General features: G+C 37.4%; 1 protein-coding gene across 2 annotated transcripts in view; it reads right to left on the bottom strand.

The window, feature by feature from the left end:
• Positions 1-16971, bottom strand: part of LOC135110166 (uncharacterized) — a 100543-nt gene extending 83572 nt beyond the window's left edge. For both annotated transcript variants that reach the window (XM_064022157.1, XM_064022158.1), the window contains exon 1: positions 16865-16971. The gene's annotated coding sequence lies outside the window, so the exon portion shown is untranslated. The remainder of the gene's footprint in view (positions 1-16864) is intronic.
• Positions 16972-20400: the final 3429 nt, after the last annotated feature.

Here is a 20400-nt window from a genome sequence, read left to right as displayed (position 1 = left end):
CCCCCTCTTCTACACTGAACATCCTCGGTCTGTCCTTTACTTATAATCTGAACTGGAAACTTCACATCTCATCTCTAGCTAAAACAGCTTCTATGAAGTTAGGCGTTCTGAGACGTCTCCGCCAGTTTTTCTCAGTTGCTAACTCTGTACAAGGGCCTTATCCGTCCATGTATAGAGTATGCTTCACATGCTGGGATGATTCCACTCATACTGCTCTTCTAGACAGGGTGGAATCAAAAGCTTTTCGTCTCATCAACTCCTCTCCTCTAACTGACTGTCTTCAGCCTCTCTCTCATCGCCGCAATGTTGCATCTCTAGCTGTCTTCTACCGCTATTTTCATGCTAACTGCTCTTCTGATCTTGCTAACTGCATGCCTCCCCTCCTTCCGCGGCCTCGCTGCACAATACTTTCTTCTTTCTCTCACCCCTGTTCTGTCCACCTCTCTAACGCAAGAGTTAACCGGTATTCTCAATCATTCATCCCTTTCTCTGGTAAAATCTGGAAATCCCTGCCTGCTTCTGTATTTCCACCATCCTTTGACTTGAATTCCTTCAAGAGGGAGGTTTCAAGACACTTATTCATGAATTTTTGACCTCTGCTTTGACCCTTTTATGGGACTGACATTTCAGTGGGCATATTTTTTTATTGGATTTTTGTTGCCCTTGCAGTGTCCTTCCTACATTAAAAAAAATGGAACTACATTGTTTGATCAAATGACCTTAGTAATTAAGTTGTTGTCTCCAAGACTCAGAGAATTTATTGCCTGAAGAGCAGCTTTGGCGGCAACGTCAGATGTAAATGTCACATAGCACTCTGCAAACATAGCAAACTCTGTATTTCTCCCCTTTCTATGGTATGATTTCTTTTAAGAGGCAGGTTTCAGCAATACTCATTTTCGCCCTTCCCTTTGTGGACTGACATCTAAGCGAGCCTTTCTTTTTACAAGCTGCTGTTGCCCTAGATTAGTGCCCCTTTACATAACAAAGTTGTAAGCCAAGTATGCCAGTCACTGTGCCACCGGGCCATATCACGTGATATTTTGACGTGGAATACAATTTTACTGATGTTTTATTTTGATTGCTGCTCTCCTTTATGCAGCGTGACAAGCAGCTTGATGCAGCACAAAAGAAGAAGGCCGAGTGTAGCAGAAGAACGATGAAGGGAACACGAACATACGACATCTGTACTGGCATGCTGTTGGTGGTGAGAAGAAATCTTTGCAGTGAGTCACGGAAGGGAGGAAAAACAGAACCAAACTGGATTGGGTCATACATGTGAGTTCTTAGTCATAAAATTTGTTGTAATATTTTTACAGATGAAAGACAACATTTAAGAGGCTTGTAATGCCTTTCATTTTCTTCTCACAGAGTTCTCGACGCATACTCCTCCCAGCGTGTGGCTCTGGAAATTGCCAGGAATGGCAGGAGACTTGCATCCTGGCTCCCTTACCACCAGTCACGGCCTTATCTCCACAGGGAGCTGCTCAGTAACGCAAGGTTTGTAGGATGACTGCTTGTCCTCTAACACTGGTGTGACACTTTTATTACACACACTTGCATGTGTTTGCCACTAGAAGTGAATTTAGTAACTGAAGTGGCGCAAGTGTCCTTTGTGTAGCTAGTAAGATTTATGAAAATATTGTTGTTGTAGAACCAAGAATTTATAGTATTTTCATGGAAAATTTCAGACAAGAAATGTAGTGGAGGAGTGAATCATGGAAGCAGTGTTATCTAATGGGAATGTGTACAGAGCAAGGAAGAGTGCCTATGCGCGACAGGAGAGAGTGGAGGGCAGTAGTGAATGCTTCAGTAAGTACAAGTAAGATGTGTGTGTGTGTGTGTGTGTGTGTGTGTGTGTGTGTGTGTGTGTGTGTGTGTGTGTGTGTGTGAGGAAGTAGCAAAAAAGAATAACATTTTCAAGTAAAGGTTGAATTCAGACAAGGATGTGTCATGTTTCCTTGGGGGAGAGTAGGATAATAGCTTATAAAAACAGATTTAGAAATCTGTATCCATCCTAACACTATAGCCCTTAGTCCTGCATGAAAGGATGAAATGGGAAAATGAGGCAGCTGCTTCGGCTTAAGGAACAAGGGTTTTCTTCCTCCACAATATCTTCACATTTCTCTTAGTGTAGAAAGTATATGCAATTTGTTATATCTTTCACTCTGTCCCTCTCAATCGCTTGTTATAACACTTGGGCAGCCAAAATGGTATACCTGTAAATATAAATGTCCTTAGATGAAAGAGTGATGGAGAGGGACAGTTAATGGGCCAGCAGAGACGCCTGCCTGGCCCCAGCCCCTGAGGACCCGTGCACTGCAGCGGTGGATGTCATGCAGGGAAAGAAATGGCCGAATAATGAGCATCTACATCATGCCCACTATTTACCAGGCAGCAGTTTTACGGCTATCTCAAGTTTTCAGTCTGCTGTTATTTTTTACAGTAAAAACTATGAACATGTTAAAGCTCCTGCATCCACCTTTGTTCAGATCTTGAATGTGCAAGATTACCGCTGGCCAGCAGTGAGTAGCGTCAAGTGTAATAATAATACCACCAACATTTGTAACAGTTTAAACAGCACTCGACTGAAAGCCTCTGATAAGTTCAGTTGTCAGTTGCTGCCTTGTTAACCTGTGAGACGTCTTCATTGAGAATAGAATATGCAAACATTGCACATCAAAAAGGATCTTCTGAGTATGCTTGATTGTTGTTTTTTGTGCCACCAGCCTCTGTTGGGGGTCTGTCTCCTCAGACACATAATTTTATTCAAGATGAAATGAAGAACTATTTGACAAAATATTTTGTAGAAGGTGTAATGGAACCATGTCCCATGGCATCACTTCCCTTAATGCCAAGCAATGGCAGTTTTTTTTTTTTTTTAATGAAATAAGTCTATGTTGTAAGAGTAGACGACCAGAGTTTGAAGGCGACAGATTAGTAATGGGCATGTTGTGTAATAATTTCTATCATTGCCAGTGTGGGATGGATTTCATTGCTGGCCTTTCTGTGTGTACTAGATGTAGGTGTGATATTTATTATTTAGCCATCTCATCTACCTCAGAACCTAAGCTCTCGTTCATATCTTTGCTCAAAACTCAACACTGATTTGGGGCTTGTTCTTCTCTCTTCTCCACTCACTGTTTATTATTGGTCAAATTATTATTTGTTATTATTTATTATTGGTTATTATTTATTATTGGTTATTATTTATTATTATATGTTGTTATTTATTATTGGTCAAATTATTATTGGTCAAATTATTGGTCAAAAATTCTTGTCAGGCGAAGTAAAACATTTTATCTTCAATCAGATCATTAATATACGGAGCTTCCTGCTATCTAATATCGTCAAGTAAAGTCTCTGTTTTCAAAAAACAGATTAGACAAACATCTACAATCTCACCTACATGTAAAGTATTATTTAAGGTCGTGACAGTTGAATTTCATCACTGCTGTCGATAGCCGTAGTTGTCGGTGTAGTGGCAGCGCTAGTAACAAGTGAATAACAGGAAGGTTACACGTGGCAGGAAACCCCGTTTCCTGCCCGTGCGATCCCCAGATTCTCTGTGAATGGGAATCGAGTCCGTCTTACCTCATGCTCCGACTGTGGCAGCCCTTCCCTAGCTCAAGAGTTTGTAATTTTTTGTTCATTATATTCTAATTTCTTATAAGAAACAACATTATGTGGATGGCATGTAGGCAGCGGTGACGGCGGCAGCAGTAGCAGCAGCAGCAGAGGAACTCAGAGGAACAGAGCCTTACAGCACACTGCATGGCATGGTTGTGATTCTGTTGCTCATTAAATAATTAGGTGCGGTACATGAAATTTCACTAATGAATCACATTGTTTTGCACTGTTGGTACTTGGCAAGCACTACCAGCTAATAATGACTCCGGCTGTGTCTGTTGGCTCAGATTTGCACCTCGAATCTTAGATATGATTTGTTTGGCTATTTTTGACTCGATAGATACACATATATGTGCACATCCATTCAGTGTTAACATACATGGCACCAAATAACATTTTGGGAGTGGGAATTAATTTTAAGTGATCTTTCGCATCCGTTATGGCCCTTTAAAAATTCAGTTTGCATTGGAGTTCTTTTCCTCAGTGTGTTTTAGTCAGCGTAAATGTAGGTTTTCTGCTCAGTTGTCGTCTGGTTTCTCTGAGAGGCCATGTGAATTCTTACATCCTTAGTCAGATTTGTTGGAAGAAGGAGCACTGTGAATATTACTTCCTTCCTCTCACAGATTATCAGTGTACTCAGTATTCACCTTTAGTTCCTGTCTCATACACCCATGTTATCTTCAAGCAATGTAATGTCATTTGTAAACAGACTGCATCCACAGACCAAAAATCCACTCACTCGTCTTGCACCATTTCATTTTCCTGATACAAACACTACAGGAAACATAACATAGTCCTGTCTCACCTTTGTTTCTACAGCAAAATTTTCACCTAACTTCCCATAGCTACATCCTCACACAAGCATTCTTATTTTGACATGTAATAAACTTCCTTCCTCCACTCAGTCTGTACTTCCTCCTCGATAAATGCCATCGTTCACCCATTGGTGCTCCTCTCTGCTTGAACGTTGGTCACACATCTGGAGCATCCACTCTATTGCTACATTTTCGCTACATTTAGTCCTTAAAGTTCTTCAACATAAACATGTACATATATTTTCCTCTCTTTAATTTGGCTTCTGTTTTCTTAATCTCATAAACCTTATTCTCCTTTTGGTTTTATTTCATCAGCTCATTTACTTTCCCATTCCAAAGCTTATTGTTGGAAATATATATTGTAACAGGTAATTATTTAATGGTGATGGGAATTATTGTCAATTTAGATTAAATAACCCAGCTTAATGAGTGGTTGAATCAGCAAGGTTCCGGGACCGAAGTTCTGACTTAGGGGTCAGTCGCAGTTACGCCCCAGATCTCAGACAAGGCGGGTAATCCGTTCCCATTCAGCCTGCTACTCTCCAGGCGGACATTTCACCCAAGCTTCCAGCTAAGCACCTTGATGAGTCTCAGGCTTGTGTACTGATCGGTGCTTAGCTAAGCTGCAGGTCCGCCTCCCCATCAGGTAAATTCCAAAAACTTGAACTTGGCATCAACGCATGTTGACATTAAGTTCCCAAAATGTATTCTTATTAAATAGCATTTCTTTGGGAAGGTTTTATTTATTCATTTATTGTTTTTCATAATTTTGTGTACATTTCTTAAAATACTTTCTTCATTTCTTTTACCGTCTTCCTTATTTCAAATTGCCATGAGATTAAATTGCAAATAGAAAGAAAAAAAAAAGATAATACCATCCAAATAATAATAATCCATTTAAATAATTTTGTATGGCCTAAGGGAACAGTCATGAATAAAAAAAATAAATAAAAATACTTTCGTCTTGGTTATGTTAATAAAATTTTTTACATACTTATACTATCAGTAAAACTTTAGAAAAAAAAAAAAAAAAAAAAGCAAATAAATGAATAAATGAAATCATAAGCTACAAATTGCTAAATTAGATGTTGATAAATGGAGGTGAGGAGTGCGCGCGGAATAACATCATTTGGTTTACAAGGCAACTGTAAAAAATAATCACATTCCCGGTTTCTGCTGGGCCAGTCACATGAAAAATCCCAGTCACATAACACTGTTGATTAAGAGGAAATATGCCAAAATTAATAATATTATGCATTTTGAGAAAATTTTTCTGTTAATATCTAGGTTCAAAAATTATTAATAGACAGTGTTAGAATCCGGGAGTTTGTGGGACCACTAGCAAAAAGCTTCAAGAAGAATTTGTGAATGTGGAAGGGTGACAAACTATTAAGGATACTGCAAAATAATAACTTATATAGTTAGACGGAGGATTAGTTCCTGGTATGTACAGCGGCCACTATACAAGACTGAATTCGAGATTTGGGCGTCAAATACTGATTGACATTGTTGTCCACAGTTACGTTCGTCAGGGCCCGAAACCCTGGATAGTTTAAAGGCTTTCTTCATACGAAAATAATCATTTGTGTGCCTATATGTATTAATTATTTGTGTGAGACACTGATTGACATCGTTGTTTACCGAGAGAAGAAGGATGCAAAATTTTCTTTGCCCGTTAGTTATTATTTTATTATTATTATTATTATTATTATTATTATTATTATTATTATTATTATAATTATTATTATTATTATTATTATTAATTATTATTATCATCATCCTTGTTATTATTTTTTTTTTTCTTTTAGGGAGTAGGAAACAAAATTTAGGATGTAAACAGATTAGAGAAAATCTTCTTTGATAAGGTCAAACACCAGTGATACACACACAACTGAATGTAACACCTACACAATTAAGATGTTTTCTACCAAAAATAAAGGTAATCCCTGAGGCACAAATTAATAATCATAACTTATTAATTAATATTTTATTGTCATAAGAACATAACATAAGAAATAAGGGAAGCTGCAAGAAGCGACCAGGCTTACACGTGGCAGTCCCTGTATGAAATATACCTACCTATTTCCATCTGTTATCCCCATCCATAAACTGGTCTAATCTTCTCTTAAAGTTCTCTACTGACCTAGCACTAACTACATGATTACTGAGTCCGTTCCACTCATCTACCACTCTATTTGAGAACCAATTTTTTTCTTATCTCCTTCCTAAACCTAATTTTTTTTAAGCTTGAACCCGTTATTTCTTGTTCTACCCTGGTTGCTGATTCTAAGAATTTTGCTTACATCTCCCTTGTTATATCCCTTATACCACTTAAAGACTTCTCTCAGGTCCCCTCTTAACCTACGTCTCTCTAAAGAATGTAAATTTAACAGCTTCAACCTCGCCTCGTAAGGAATACTCCTCATCCCCTGTATCCTTTTAGTCATTCTCCTCTGTACTGATTCTAATAGAACTATATCTTTCCTGTAATGTGGGGACCAGAACTGCACAGCGTAGTCTAGATGAGGTCTGACCAGCGCCAAGTATAACTTTAATACTACTTCCGGCCTTCTACTTTTAACACTTCTAAAAATGAATCCTAGTACCCTATTTGCCTTGTTTCTGGCTTCTATGCATTGTTTCCCTAGACGGAGTTCATAGCTAACTATAACTCCTAAATCTTTCTCGTACCCTGTACCTACCAGAGTTTGGTTGTTTAATGTGTACCTATTGTGTGGGTTTCCTCTACCTACGTAAGCACTTTGCATCTATTGATATTAAATTGCATTTGCCATCTACCCGTCCATTCCTTCATTCTATCTAAATCTGCCTGCAAGGCGATGGCATCCGATTCTGACCTAATTAATCTACTATCTTTGTGTCATCCGCAAATTTACTAACATCACTACTAATTCCACTATTCAAGTCATTGATATATATTAGAAATAACAATGGCCCTAATACTGATTTCCGTGGCACCCCACTAATTACAGGACCCCACTCGGATTTCGAGCCGTTTATTACCACTCTGTCGCCTGTTACCAAGCCAAGACCCTATCCAGCCTAACACCTTCCCATCTATCCCGTGTGCCCTAACCTTTCTCAGGAGCCTTTAATGGAGTACCTTGTCAAATGCTTTACTAAAGTCCAGATATAAGATATCATATCTATCACCATTATCTACTGCCTCATACACCTTACTGTAAAAACTTAATAAGTTTGTCAAGCAAGACTTCCCCTTCGTGAAGCCATGCTGTGACTGATTTATCAAGTTATGTTTGTCTAAATGTTCCCTAATGTTCCTCGCTATTATTGACTCTAACATTTTACCTACAACTGAAGTTAAGCTGACAGGTCTATAATTAGACGCTAAAGTTTTATCTCCTTTCTTAAAGATGGGTACTACATTAGCCTGCCTTCACATTACTGGTACCTCACCCGACTCCAGTGATTTCCTAAAGACAGAAACTAACGGCTCACTAATAATCTCTTTACATTCCTTAAGTACTCTGGGATATATTTCATCAGGTCATGGTGTCTTGAATTTTTTTAGCCTATCTATCTCCTGTTCCACTATCTCCCTAGTTATGGAAATATGTCAGCTTCTCATTCTCATCTGCTCTAAACACCTGTTCACTATCTGGCATATCGTGCACGTTTTCCTGGATGAAGACAGTTAAAAAATAATCATTCAGAAGTTTACTTATCTCCTCCTCAGTTAAAAAAAATAATCATTCAGAAGTTTACTTATCTCCTCCCCAGTTAAAAAATAATCATTCAGAAGTTTACTTATCTCCTCCCCAGAACTAACCAGCACCCCATCTGCTGCTTTTAATGGACCTACAGTATCCTTATTCTTCGTCCTGTATACCTGATAAAATCCCTTGGGGTCCGTCTTCACCTGGCTTTAATTCATAATTGTCCTTAGCTTTCCTCGTTAACTTCCTGACTGTTCTAACTAATTCATTATATTGTGTCCTAAAAACTTCTTCACCTGCCCTTAATCTCTTATATATACTTCTCTTACGCCCTATATAATGCTGAGTGGATTCTTACCGGTGCACCCAACCCCGGTAACTCAGCGGGCCAATCCTCGCACTCAATAGTGGTTTGGTCATCATATGGTCACCTTGTTGAGGTATGTATGGTCATATGGTCATGAAATTACTTAAAATTGTTCTCATTATAGGAGGTCCTACAACTCCAAGGTAACATAACTAATTTTTAGATATATCATTGTGGATGAGAAGAGATAAAAATAAATTAAACCATTTGTTGTTAGAAACTAACATCAATAAAACTCAATCTGATTGTTATGGAGTTTTTTTTTTTTCCAGTGCCTTATAGACCTCTGGCTAAAACACTATTATATAAAACAAAGTCAAAATTATTCAACAGAAACCATGACTGATGACATTAATACAATATATATATATATATATATATATATATATATATATATATATATATATATATATATATATATATATATATATATATATATATATATATATATATATATATATATATATATATATATATATATATATATATATATATATATATATATATATATATATATATATATATATATATATATATATATATATATATATATATATATATATATATATATATATATATATATATATATATATATATATATATATATATATATATATATATATATATATATATATATATATATATATATATATATATATATATATATATATATATATATATATATATATATATATATATATATATATATATATATATATATATATATATATATATATATATATATATATATATATATATATATATATATATATATATATATATATATATATATATATATATATATATATATATATATATATATATATATATATATATATATATATATATATATATATATATATATATATATATATATATATATATATATATATATATATATATATATATATATATATATATATATATATATATATATATATATATATATATATATATATATAGTATATATATATATATATATATATATATATATATATACATATATATATATATATATATATATATATATATATATATATATATATATATATATATATATATATATATATATATATATATATATATATATATATATATATATATATATATATATATATATATATATATATATATATATATATATATATATATATATATATATATATATATATATATATATATATATATATATATATATATATATATATATATATATATATATATATATATATATATATATATATATATATATATATATATATATATATATATATATATATATATATATATATATATATATATATATATATATATATATATATATATATATATATATATATATATATATATATATATATATATATATATATATATATATATATATATATATATATATATATATATATATATATATATATATATATATATATATATATATATATATATATATATATATATATATATATATATATATATATATATATATATATATATATATATATATATATATATATATATATATATATATATATATATATATATATATATATATATATATAACACACTCAAATCCTTAATTTTAATTGAGCCCTTTTAAATAAAATAGAAATAAACAAAAGAACTCTCAATCACCCCCACAAAATATCCACTGTACATTTTCTTTCTTCTATCTCCACTCATTCTAAATCTGACCGGTTACATTCTCACTGTAGTTACTGTATTTTGAAACAAAACGCGATACTCACATTTGCTCCCTCTGCAAATTTCATCTCAGCTTCTGTTAGTCTCTCTCTTGAATACCTTTCTCGCACACTCTTTATTCTCATTCCTGCGTATCTGTTCATCACCCAATATTGCGGTTACCTTCCATCTACCACCATTCCCATAGTGTGAGGGAAACGGAAAGCCACGATCTTTCGCCCTCAGAAATAAGATGTTCTAGCCAGAAATGCCCTAATAGCTCTTTGAGGAGGAAAACAGCACCAAAAAAATTAACACGGCAAAGACAATACGATGACCAAACCATTGTTGAGTGCGAGGATTGGCCCGCTGAGTTACCGGGGGTTGGGTGCACCGGTAAGAATCCACTCAGTAGAAGGCCGGGGAAGTGAAGTCCACAGGCTGGAGTGCAGTGGGGAGACAGTGGTGGTGTCTGGTCGGCCGGTAGAGCCAAGGGGGGAGAAACAGCACGAAGCCCAGGCGTGCAGCTTTCCCAGGTGAGACGAGGAACCAGCGAGAGACAGAGAAGGCGAGGTGTGGTCTGTGTGGAGGCAGGCTGGTGTTTGCACTTGTTCGCCAGCCTGGCAGTGGCATTGCCTCGGAATCCCCGGGGTACCAGGGGAGTAGGAGGGGCCAGGGGTAGTAACGAGGTCGGCAGACTTGAATTACGTGTATAACAAGGCTGGCAGAGCATATGTAAGGAGGCCGTCAGGGCATAGATAGTTAAGCCGGCTCGATGTGCTTTTATATCCCTCACACATAGTCTTCCAATGTTCCCATGTTCCCTAGTCATTTGACCCTTCCAGCAGCCCTATCGCCAATCGGACATGTCCTCTGTCTCACCATCCACTGCTCTTCAGCCAGCAAAACTCTGTTTTTCCCTCTTTCTGTTTCTCTTCTTCCCATCAAGATGTTCAGGTGCATGAACATAGATCCAGGCATTTCTTTACTATTCCTATTTTTTGCCTCAACACAATCCTTGATCTACACCATGTGTCTTGACTCACTAGTAGTGTCATTAACATTGCACTACCACTCAGCTACCACCTACTCAGGAATATTCCTGTCCTCGAGTACTATTTTTTATTTTTTTTTTTATTGCTGGTTAATTTCCTGTTTTCATCTCTCGTGCTACAGCAACGCTTGTACCCTCAAAAAACTACACACTTGTGCCTCCATCAGGAAAAGAAAAGGTATTCAGTCTGTAGGACCAGATGAAAGGACCCAATACAGTGACTGATGCATAGCATGTACGCCTGGTGAAGGCAAGTACTACATTAGTGATGGTAATGACGAGGAAGATAAACTCTCTCTCTCTCTCTCTCTCTCTCTCTCTCTCTCTCTCTCTCTCTCTCTCTCTCTCTCTCTCTCTCTCTCTCTCTCTCTCTCTCTCTCTCTCTCTCTCTCTCTCAGAGAAATCCAATTAATTTATGAAAAAAAATAAAAAGTTGCCAGAACTCTGTCATTACCAACTCTGTCAAACCTTGATACAAAAGATTATCAGAAATACACACACACACACACAGGCGCGCGCAGTGAGGGAGGACGTGCTTCACTGCTCTCCATGGAACTGATGGAAGTTACCTACTATGTTATTACAGGAATAAGTCAAAAGTCAAAAAAAATATAATAATAATTATAAAGGTCTAAGCAGCATTGTGAAGTCATTACAAAGTAAAAAACAAAAATGATAAGGAAATGAAGGTAAACAAATCATACGCCTGGCAGTGCGTTTCAGTACTGGGTAGGGTGTAGGGAGCTGCTGGCTTCACAGGCCAGGTAAACTAACAAGAGTACAACTATTATCATGGCTTCAAAAAGGGAATCTAAGAAAAAAAAGATATCTGCTTTTGATTTTGTAAATAATGAAGAATTTAAAAGGTTGGTATCCAGAGTCAAAGACCAAGAAAAGGAATTATCAGAAGAAAAATATGTGCTTGAGAAAATATTCAAGAGAAATGAAGAATTGGAGCCCGAAATCAATAAAAGAGAGGAAGAAATTAACGGGGAAAGGAAGCTAAGAAGGTGAAGAAAGCAAGTGATATCATAGAAAAAAAAAACTTGACATAGAATAAAAAATATAACAAGCTAGTAAAATCGTGCCATCCTGTAAAGATATCATATGCTCAGATTCTAAAAAAAAAAAAAAGAGATAAAGACACAAACTGGAATATATATATATATATATATATATATATATATATATATATATATATATATATATATATATATATATATATATATATATATATATATATATTATATATATATATATATATATATATATATATATATATATATATATATATATATATATTTATATATATATATATATATATATATATATATATATATGAGGATGAGGCAGTAGCCACCTCCCGAAACGATAATTACTCCCAGTGAGGTCTAAAGTACTGGATCAGGGGTGGTGTGAACTTATCATTAAACCCAGCTGTGACCTCACTGAACGTTTCCCTTTGTCTCTCACAACACAAGGAGGTAGTCACAGCCTGCCCTCTAAAGACAACTCTCTTCCTCCACACAAAACTACAAGCACCTAATAACACACACACCCTTCACTCAAAATATCCAAACGATCATGGCAACTCCTACACCAGCCTCGGAGTCCCCATCTGGGGAGGGGGACCACAAATGTCCCCAGGGTCGGACCTGCCCTCCTGACGACGACCCTAAGTGTCTTGACACCCCCCTCAAATTCTTCTTCATTAACTTCTGCCACATTCGTGGTCGAAGGTCTACTTTTCAATATGTAGAACATCACCTCTCATCTTCTAAACCTCATTTTCTTTTCCTCACTGAACTTCGGGTGTCTGAGGCAACAGACAGTGGTCCCTTTTCTGGTCCCTCCTACTTTCTCTATCCTCATTTTTGTTTCTAAGCTGGATGTTGCGTTTATGTGCGCAACGACTTAACCTGCTCTCGTGCCCACGCTCTTGAATCTTCCGAGTTTTCCACCATCTGGCTAAGACTAGAGTCACTTTCAAATTAAATTTATCTGTGATGTATACCTCTCACCTACCACCTCTGACTATTAGAAACTCTTTGACTACTTAACTTCCAAGGTGAAGCACATTCTTACTCTCTTCCCTTTTGCAGAGATTCTTGGAGACCTCAATGTTCACCACCAGCTTTGGTTTTCCTCTCCCTTCACTGACCATCCTGGTGAACTAGCCTTCAACTTTGCTATCCTCCATGACCTAGAGCAATTGGTGCAACACCCTACTCGTATTCCTGACCGCCTTGGAGATACACCCAACATTCTTGACCTTTTTTCTGACATCTAATCCTTCTGCTTATGATGTCACCCTCTCTTCTCCGCTGGGCTCCTCCGATGACGGTATCATATCTGTATCTTGTCCTATCGCTCCAATCCCTCCTCAGGTTCCCCCTAAGTGAAGTTGCCTCTGGCGTTTTGCCTCTGCTAGTTGGGGGGACCTGAGGAGGTATTGTGCTGATTTTCCTTGGAATGAGTACTGCTTCCGTGTCAGAGACCCGTCTTTGTGTGCTGAGCACATAACATAGGTGATAGTGTCTGGCATGGAGGCGTACATTCCTCACTCATTTTCTCGACCTAAACCTTACAAACCTTGGTTTAACACAACTTGTTCTCGTGCTATACTTGATATAGAGGTGGCCCACAAAGGGTACTTAAGCCTTTCATCACCTGAATCTAATGCACTTTGTATTTCTGCCCGGAACCATGTTCCGGGCAGTATATTCTCCAACTAGCCAAAAAGTGTCAAAATCATTCAAGATCTAACTCCCCTCGTGACTTCTGGCAATTAAACAAAAATATCTCCAATAACTTTGCTTCTTCTTTTTTCTCTCTTTTATTCCATCCAGATGGCTATCATATCTATTTCTAAAACTGAACTCTTCGCTCAAACCTTTGCTAAAAACTCTACCTTGGATGATTCTGGGCTTCTTCCTCCCTCTACTCCATCCTCTGACCACTTCATGCTACCTATTAAAATTCTTCGTTTTATGATGTTTTCCATGCCCTCGCTGGTCTAAACCCTCAAAAGGCTTATGGACCTGATGGGGTCCCTCTTATTGTTTTCCGAAACTGTGTCTTCGTGCATAGTAAAACTCTTTCAGCTCTGTCTGTCAACATCTACCTTTCCTTTTTGTTGAAAGGGAAGATTCTTAAACATCTATCACTTCACAACCTTCTATCTGATCGCCAGTATGGGTTCCGTCAAGGCCGCTCTACTGGTGATCTTCTGGCTTTTCTTTTTGAGTCTTGGTCATCCTCTTTTAGAGATTTTGTTGAAACTTTTGCTGTTGCCTTGGATATATCAAAAGCTTTTGATAGAGTCTGGCACAAATCTTTGATTTCCAAAGTACACTCCTACGGCTTTCTATTCTTCTCTCTGTAACTTCATCTCAAGTTTCCTTTCTGACCGTTCTATTGTTGCTGTGGTAGACGGTCACTGTTCTTCTCCTAAATCTATTAACAGTGGTGTTCCTCAGGGTTCTGTCCTATCACCCACTCTCTTATTATTATTCATGAATGACCTTCTAAACCAAACTTCTTGTCCTATCCACTCCTAAGCTGATGATAACACCCTGCACTTTTCCACGTCTTTTCATAGACGTCCAATCCTTCAGGAAGTAAACATTTCACGCAGGGAAGTCACAGAACGCCTGAATTCTGATCTTTCTAAAATTTCTGATTGGCAGAGTAAATTTGGTATTCTTCAATGCCTCAAAAACTCAATTCATCCATCTATCAACTCGACATAACCTTCCAGACAACTATCCCCTCTTCTTCAATGACACTCAACTGTCCCCCTCTTCTACACTGAACATCCTCGGTCTGTCCTTTACTTATAATCTGAACTGGAAACTTCACATCTCATCTCTAGCTAAAACAGCTTCTAGGAAGTTAGCTGTTCTGAGACGTCTTCGCCAGTTTTTCTCACCCCTCAGGTGCTAACTCTGTACAAGGGCCTTACCAGTCCATGTATAGGGTATGCTTCACATGTCTGGGTGAGTTCCACTGATACTGCTCTTCTAGACAGAGTGGAATCAAAAGTTTTTCGTCTCATCAACTCCTCTCCTCTAACTGACTGTCTTCAGCCTCTCTCTCATTGACGCAATGTTGCATCTCTAGCTGTCTTCTACCGCTATTTTCATATTAACTGCTCTCCTGATCTTGCTAACTGCATGCCTCCCTTCCTCCCGCGGCCTCGCTACACAAGACTTTCTTCTTTCTCTCACCCCTATTCTGTCCACCTCTCTAACGCAAGAGTTAACCGGTATTCTCAATCATTCATCCTTTTCTCCAGTGAACTCTGGAACTCCCTGCTTGTTTCTGTATTTCCACCTTCCTATGACATGAATTTTTTTTCAAGAGGAAGTTTCAAGACACTTATCCTTCAATTTTTGACTACCGCTTTGGACCCTTTTTATGGGACTTGCCATTTCAGTGGGCATTTTTTTTTTTTATTTTCGGATTTTTGTTGCCCTTGATCAGTGTCCATCCTACATAAAAAAAAAAAACAACGACGACGACGAGAATAATAACAGAAGCAATAATAACATCGATACTGACAACAACAACAACAATAACAACAACAACAGCAGCAACAAGAAGAAGAACAACAACAACACTGTCGCTCACACTGACTTATTCAGTGTCACTCTAATTAGTACTCACTCCCATCCCCATTCCCACTCTCACTCACGCACACTTACCATTTTACTGTTTTTCATGATCCAACTCACGCTTGTTTTCTCTTTCACGCTGACTCTCACTCACACCTGCTCATACTTATAGCTTCCTATCCACAGCCATTCTCACTCTACAAATTTCTCATCTCACTCACACCTACTCTCCATTCATCTCATTCACGCTTACCCTCACTTTCACTCACTGAAACTTAGCATAGTACTTCAATTCACCCGCACATGACTCCCACTCTCTCTCTCTCTCTCTCTCTCTCTCTCTCTCTCTCTCTCTCTCTCTCTCTCTCTCTCTCTCTCTCTCTCTCTCTCTCTCTCTCTCTCTCTCTCTCTCTCTCTCTCTCTCTCTCTCTCTCTCTCTCTCTCTCTCTCTCTCTCTCTCTCTCTCTCACACACACACCCATAAACTTTCACATTAATATCATCATCATCACGCAATGTAAAATTTACTTGTTAAATTATTTTTCACCGATGTACAGAAAGAATAATGCGAAGAGAAACTGGAGAAAAACCGGATGTAAGAGAGAGAGAGAGAGAGAGAGAGAGAGAGAGAGAGAGAGAGAGAGAGAGAGAGAGAGAGAGAGAGAGAGAGAGAGAGAGAGAGAGAGAGTTACCCTGAACATTTTGTTTTGTTTTTATGCTATGCATTCCCTATAGTTTTCTTATTCGTGTTACACCATCCCCATCACCTTTTCTTGTTCTTTTCCAACTCTAATTTTACCTACCAATCCCCTCTCCAACATATACACGAGTAACTTAACATCGTTTTGTACAGTTCTTCAGAAGGCTCACACATGCCACATCCTTTTGAATTTGAAGGGAACAAGACTAATAAGTAGCGACTAGCGCTGTGTGTGCGTCTGTGTGTGTGTGTGTGTGTGTGTGTGTGTGTGTGTGTGTGTGTGTGTGTGTGTGTGTATAGTACTCACCTGGAGACGCCACACCATCTGTGACGATGCAGGAGACACACAGAGCGTTCAGCCAATGCCTAAAATCACAGCACAAAGGGCAAACAAACACTGGCATTCGTTGCAACACAAACAATACTAAAGTTATTCCGGATGTCACTATGGACGGCCGGATGTCACTGTGGACGGCCCTGTGCCCGCTAGGTGTATCAGTATGTACGTGCGTGCGTAAGTGCAGGCAGGAGTGTGTGAGAAACAGGATTTACGTGCTACTTCTAATGCTGCTACCATTACTACAACAACAACAACTACTACTACTAATGATAATAATAATAATAATAATAATCATAATAATAATAATATTACTACTACTGCTACTACAACTACTACTACTGCTGCTGTTGCTATTACTACTACTATTATTAATACTTCTACTACTATCACTACTACTAGTAACAGCAGAAGTAATAAGAACATAAAAACATAAGAAATAAAGGAGGCTATAAGAAGTCATCAGGCGCGCGCGTGGCAGTCCCTGTATGAAATATACTTATCTATTTCCACCCATCTTCCCCATCTATAAATATGTTTAATCTTTTTTTAAAGCTCCCTAATGACTCAACACTAACAACTTGATTACTGAGTCCGTTCCATTTATCTACCACTCTAATCAAGAACCAATTCCTTCCTCTCCTTTTTAAACCAAAATTTTTCAAGCTTGAACATGTTATTCCTTGTTCTATCCTGGTTACTGATCCTAAGAATTTTGCTTACATCCCCCTTTTTATAACCCTTATATCACTTACAATCTTCTATCAAGTCTCCTCCTAACCTACGCCCCTCTAAAGAATGTAAATTTAACAGCTTCGATCCTGCTCCGGAAGAAATACTCCTCATCCCCTGTATCTTTTTAGTCATTCTCCTTTGTAGTGATTTTAATATACCTATATCCTTCCTGTGATGTTGGGAGCAGAACTGCACAGCGTAGTCTAGATGATGTCTGACCAGCGACAAATAAAATCTTAATATTACTTCGGGACCTTTACTTTTAACGCCCTTAAAAATTAATCCGAATACCCTATTTGCTCTATTTTTGACCTCTCTACATTGTTTTCTTAGACGGAGTTCAGAGCTAACTATATTTCGTTTTTTTTTTTTTTTTTTTCGTACCCTGAACCTACCAGAGCTTCGTTGTTGTTTTTGTTCGCCTACTATGTGGGTTTCCTCTATCTATGCTAAGTACTTTGCATTTGTTAATATTAGACCGCATTTGCCATTTGTTTGTCAATTTGTTCATTTGATACAAATCTGCCTGCAAGGCGATGGCATCCAGTTTTGACCTAATTAATTTACTTAACTACATGCATTCTGCAAATTTATTAACATCACTACTAATTCCACTATCCAAGGCATTTTTATATATTAAAAACATCTATGGCCCAAATACTAATCCTTATGGCATCTCACTAATTACTTGATTTAGAGCCGTTTATTACAATTCTCTGTCGTTTGTCGCTTAGCCACAACCTTATCCAGTCTAACACCTTATTGTGCGCCCTAACCTTTCTCAGGAGTCTCTGATGGGTTACCTTGTCAAACGTCTTACTAAAGTCCAGATATCATAACTATCACCATTATCTGCTGTCTCATAAACTATTCTAAAAACTTAACATATTCGTTAGGCAAGGCCCTTCGTGAAGCCATGTTATGATTGATTTATCAAGTTATGTTTGTCTAAGTTTCCCTTATGTTCTTCGGTATTACTGACTCCATTATTTTCCCTATAACAGAAGTTAAGCTGACAGATCTATAATTAAACGTTACAGTTTTATCTCTTTCTTTAAAAATGTGCACTACATTCGACTGCCTTCACATCGCTGTTAGCTCGCCTGAGTCGATTGAGTGATTTCCTGAAGACAAAAACTAACGATTCACTAATTGCCTCTTTGCATTCCTTAAGTACTCTTGAACTTTTTAACCCCATCTGTCACTTTAGGTATGATAATATCTGTCACCTTCTTTTTCTTTCTCTTCTGCTCTAGATATATGCTCGCTATTCGGAATTTCCTGCATATTTTCCTGGGTGAAGACAGTTAAAAAAATACTCGTTCAGAATTTGACTAATCTCCTCCCAAAAACTATTAAAAACAACAATACTAATCCCTGTGGCATCTCACTAATTACTTAACCCCAGAGAGAGAGAGAGAGAGAGAGAGAGAGAGAGAGAGTATGGCATTCTATGGTCGCCAACGTCTGTAGGGGAACAGCACCTTGGTAAGGTAAGTGGCCCTATTCCGTGCCGCTCAGAGTTGCCAGGTCCGCGGTTCTATTAATTGGGCTTCTAATGAGAGTTCACGGGCAAAAAACGATAGTCATGGGCTGGCGGTTTTTGAGTTGTTTTTTGCATAGAAAGTCGCGGCATATTGGGCTGATTAGCTTCAAATTTCGAAAGCACTTGATACATTAGCACCCAGACGTGATAACATTCAGGAAGAATTATCACAATAAGATTTTGACTGTTTGACCTTATTAGGGTCTTGGCTGACTTGCCACCAAAGTCATATCTTACTATAAAATTATCGAGATGATTAAATGTTGACATGCGGCATAGTGGGCTGATATGTTTCAAATTTCGAAAACACTTGACACATTAGCGTCCGCGTCACACCATTGGGATAATTAATTACTGGCATGCGATGCCTTCCAGGGTCCACCCATCATTCAACTTTTGTGAAAAGGCTGTCAGTCACAGTGTCAGACACAGTTTGACCTCTGATATGTTCAACAGAGGATCTAAAGTAGTTTTCGTAAGTGCTGCTGTGAAAATGGACAAGTGGGCGAAATATGAAAAAAAAAAATAATAATAAAGAAATAAAACAAAAATAAGAATGTGGGGAAAAAAGAGAATGGATTATTTTGGCGTGGCCAAGTCAAGGGTGTGTTGTCGCGAGGGCACCATGTCTAAAGAATTGCTATTGTCGCCAGACAGCTATGCCTAAAGCATTGCTGTTGTCGCCAAGACACCCAGGCCCAAAGCATTGCCCCAGAAGCCACCGCCGTGACCTCTCGTGAGGTTTACGGCACCCCTGGTCACACAAAGTGAAGTTGACTAAGGCCGTGTAGTTAATGGACCTGGCCTATTCGTAATCGATCTTGTGATGAAGTTACTTTACAACCTACGCAAGTCGCTGACCTCACAAAACACAAAACAGTGACCCACTTTTAACGTCAGTAATGCACAAGCTAGAAGGACATAGAGAAATTAAACATGTTCGCGTGTAAATGTGGTTAACCATAAACACCCACCGAGACATGTTTCTTAGGAGCTTTTTTTTTTTTTCATGTAAGAGGGACACTGGCCTAGGACAACAAAAATCCAATAAAAAAAAAGCCCACTGAGATGGTTAGTATCTTGAAACCTCCCTCTTCAAGGAATTCAAGTCGTAGGAAATACAGAAGAATGCAGGGAGTTCCAGAGTTTACTAGAAAAAGGGATGAATGATTGAGAATATTGGTTAACTCTTGCATAAGAGAGGTGGAAAGAATAGGGATGAGAG

Source organism: Scylla paramamosain, chromosome 20 (genome assembly GCF_035594125.1).
Source record: "Scylla paramamosain isolate STU-SP2022 chromosome 20, ASM3559412v1, whole genome shotgun sequence".
In the NCBI taxonomy this organism is placed as follows: Eukaryota; Metazoa; Arthropoda; class Malacostraca; order Decapoda; family Portunidae; genus Scylla; species Scylla paramamosain.
This window is presented reverse-complemented; position numbering and strand designations above follow the sequence as displayed.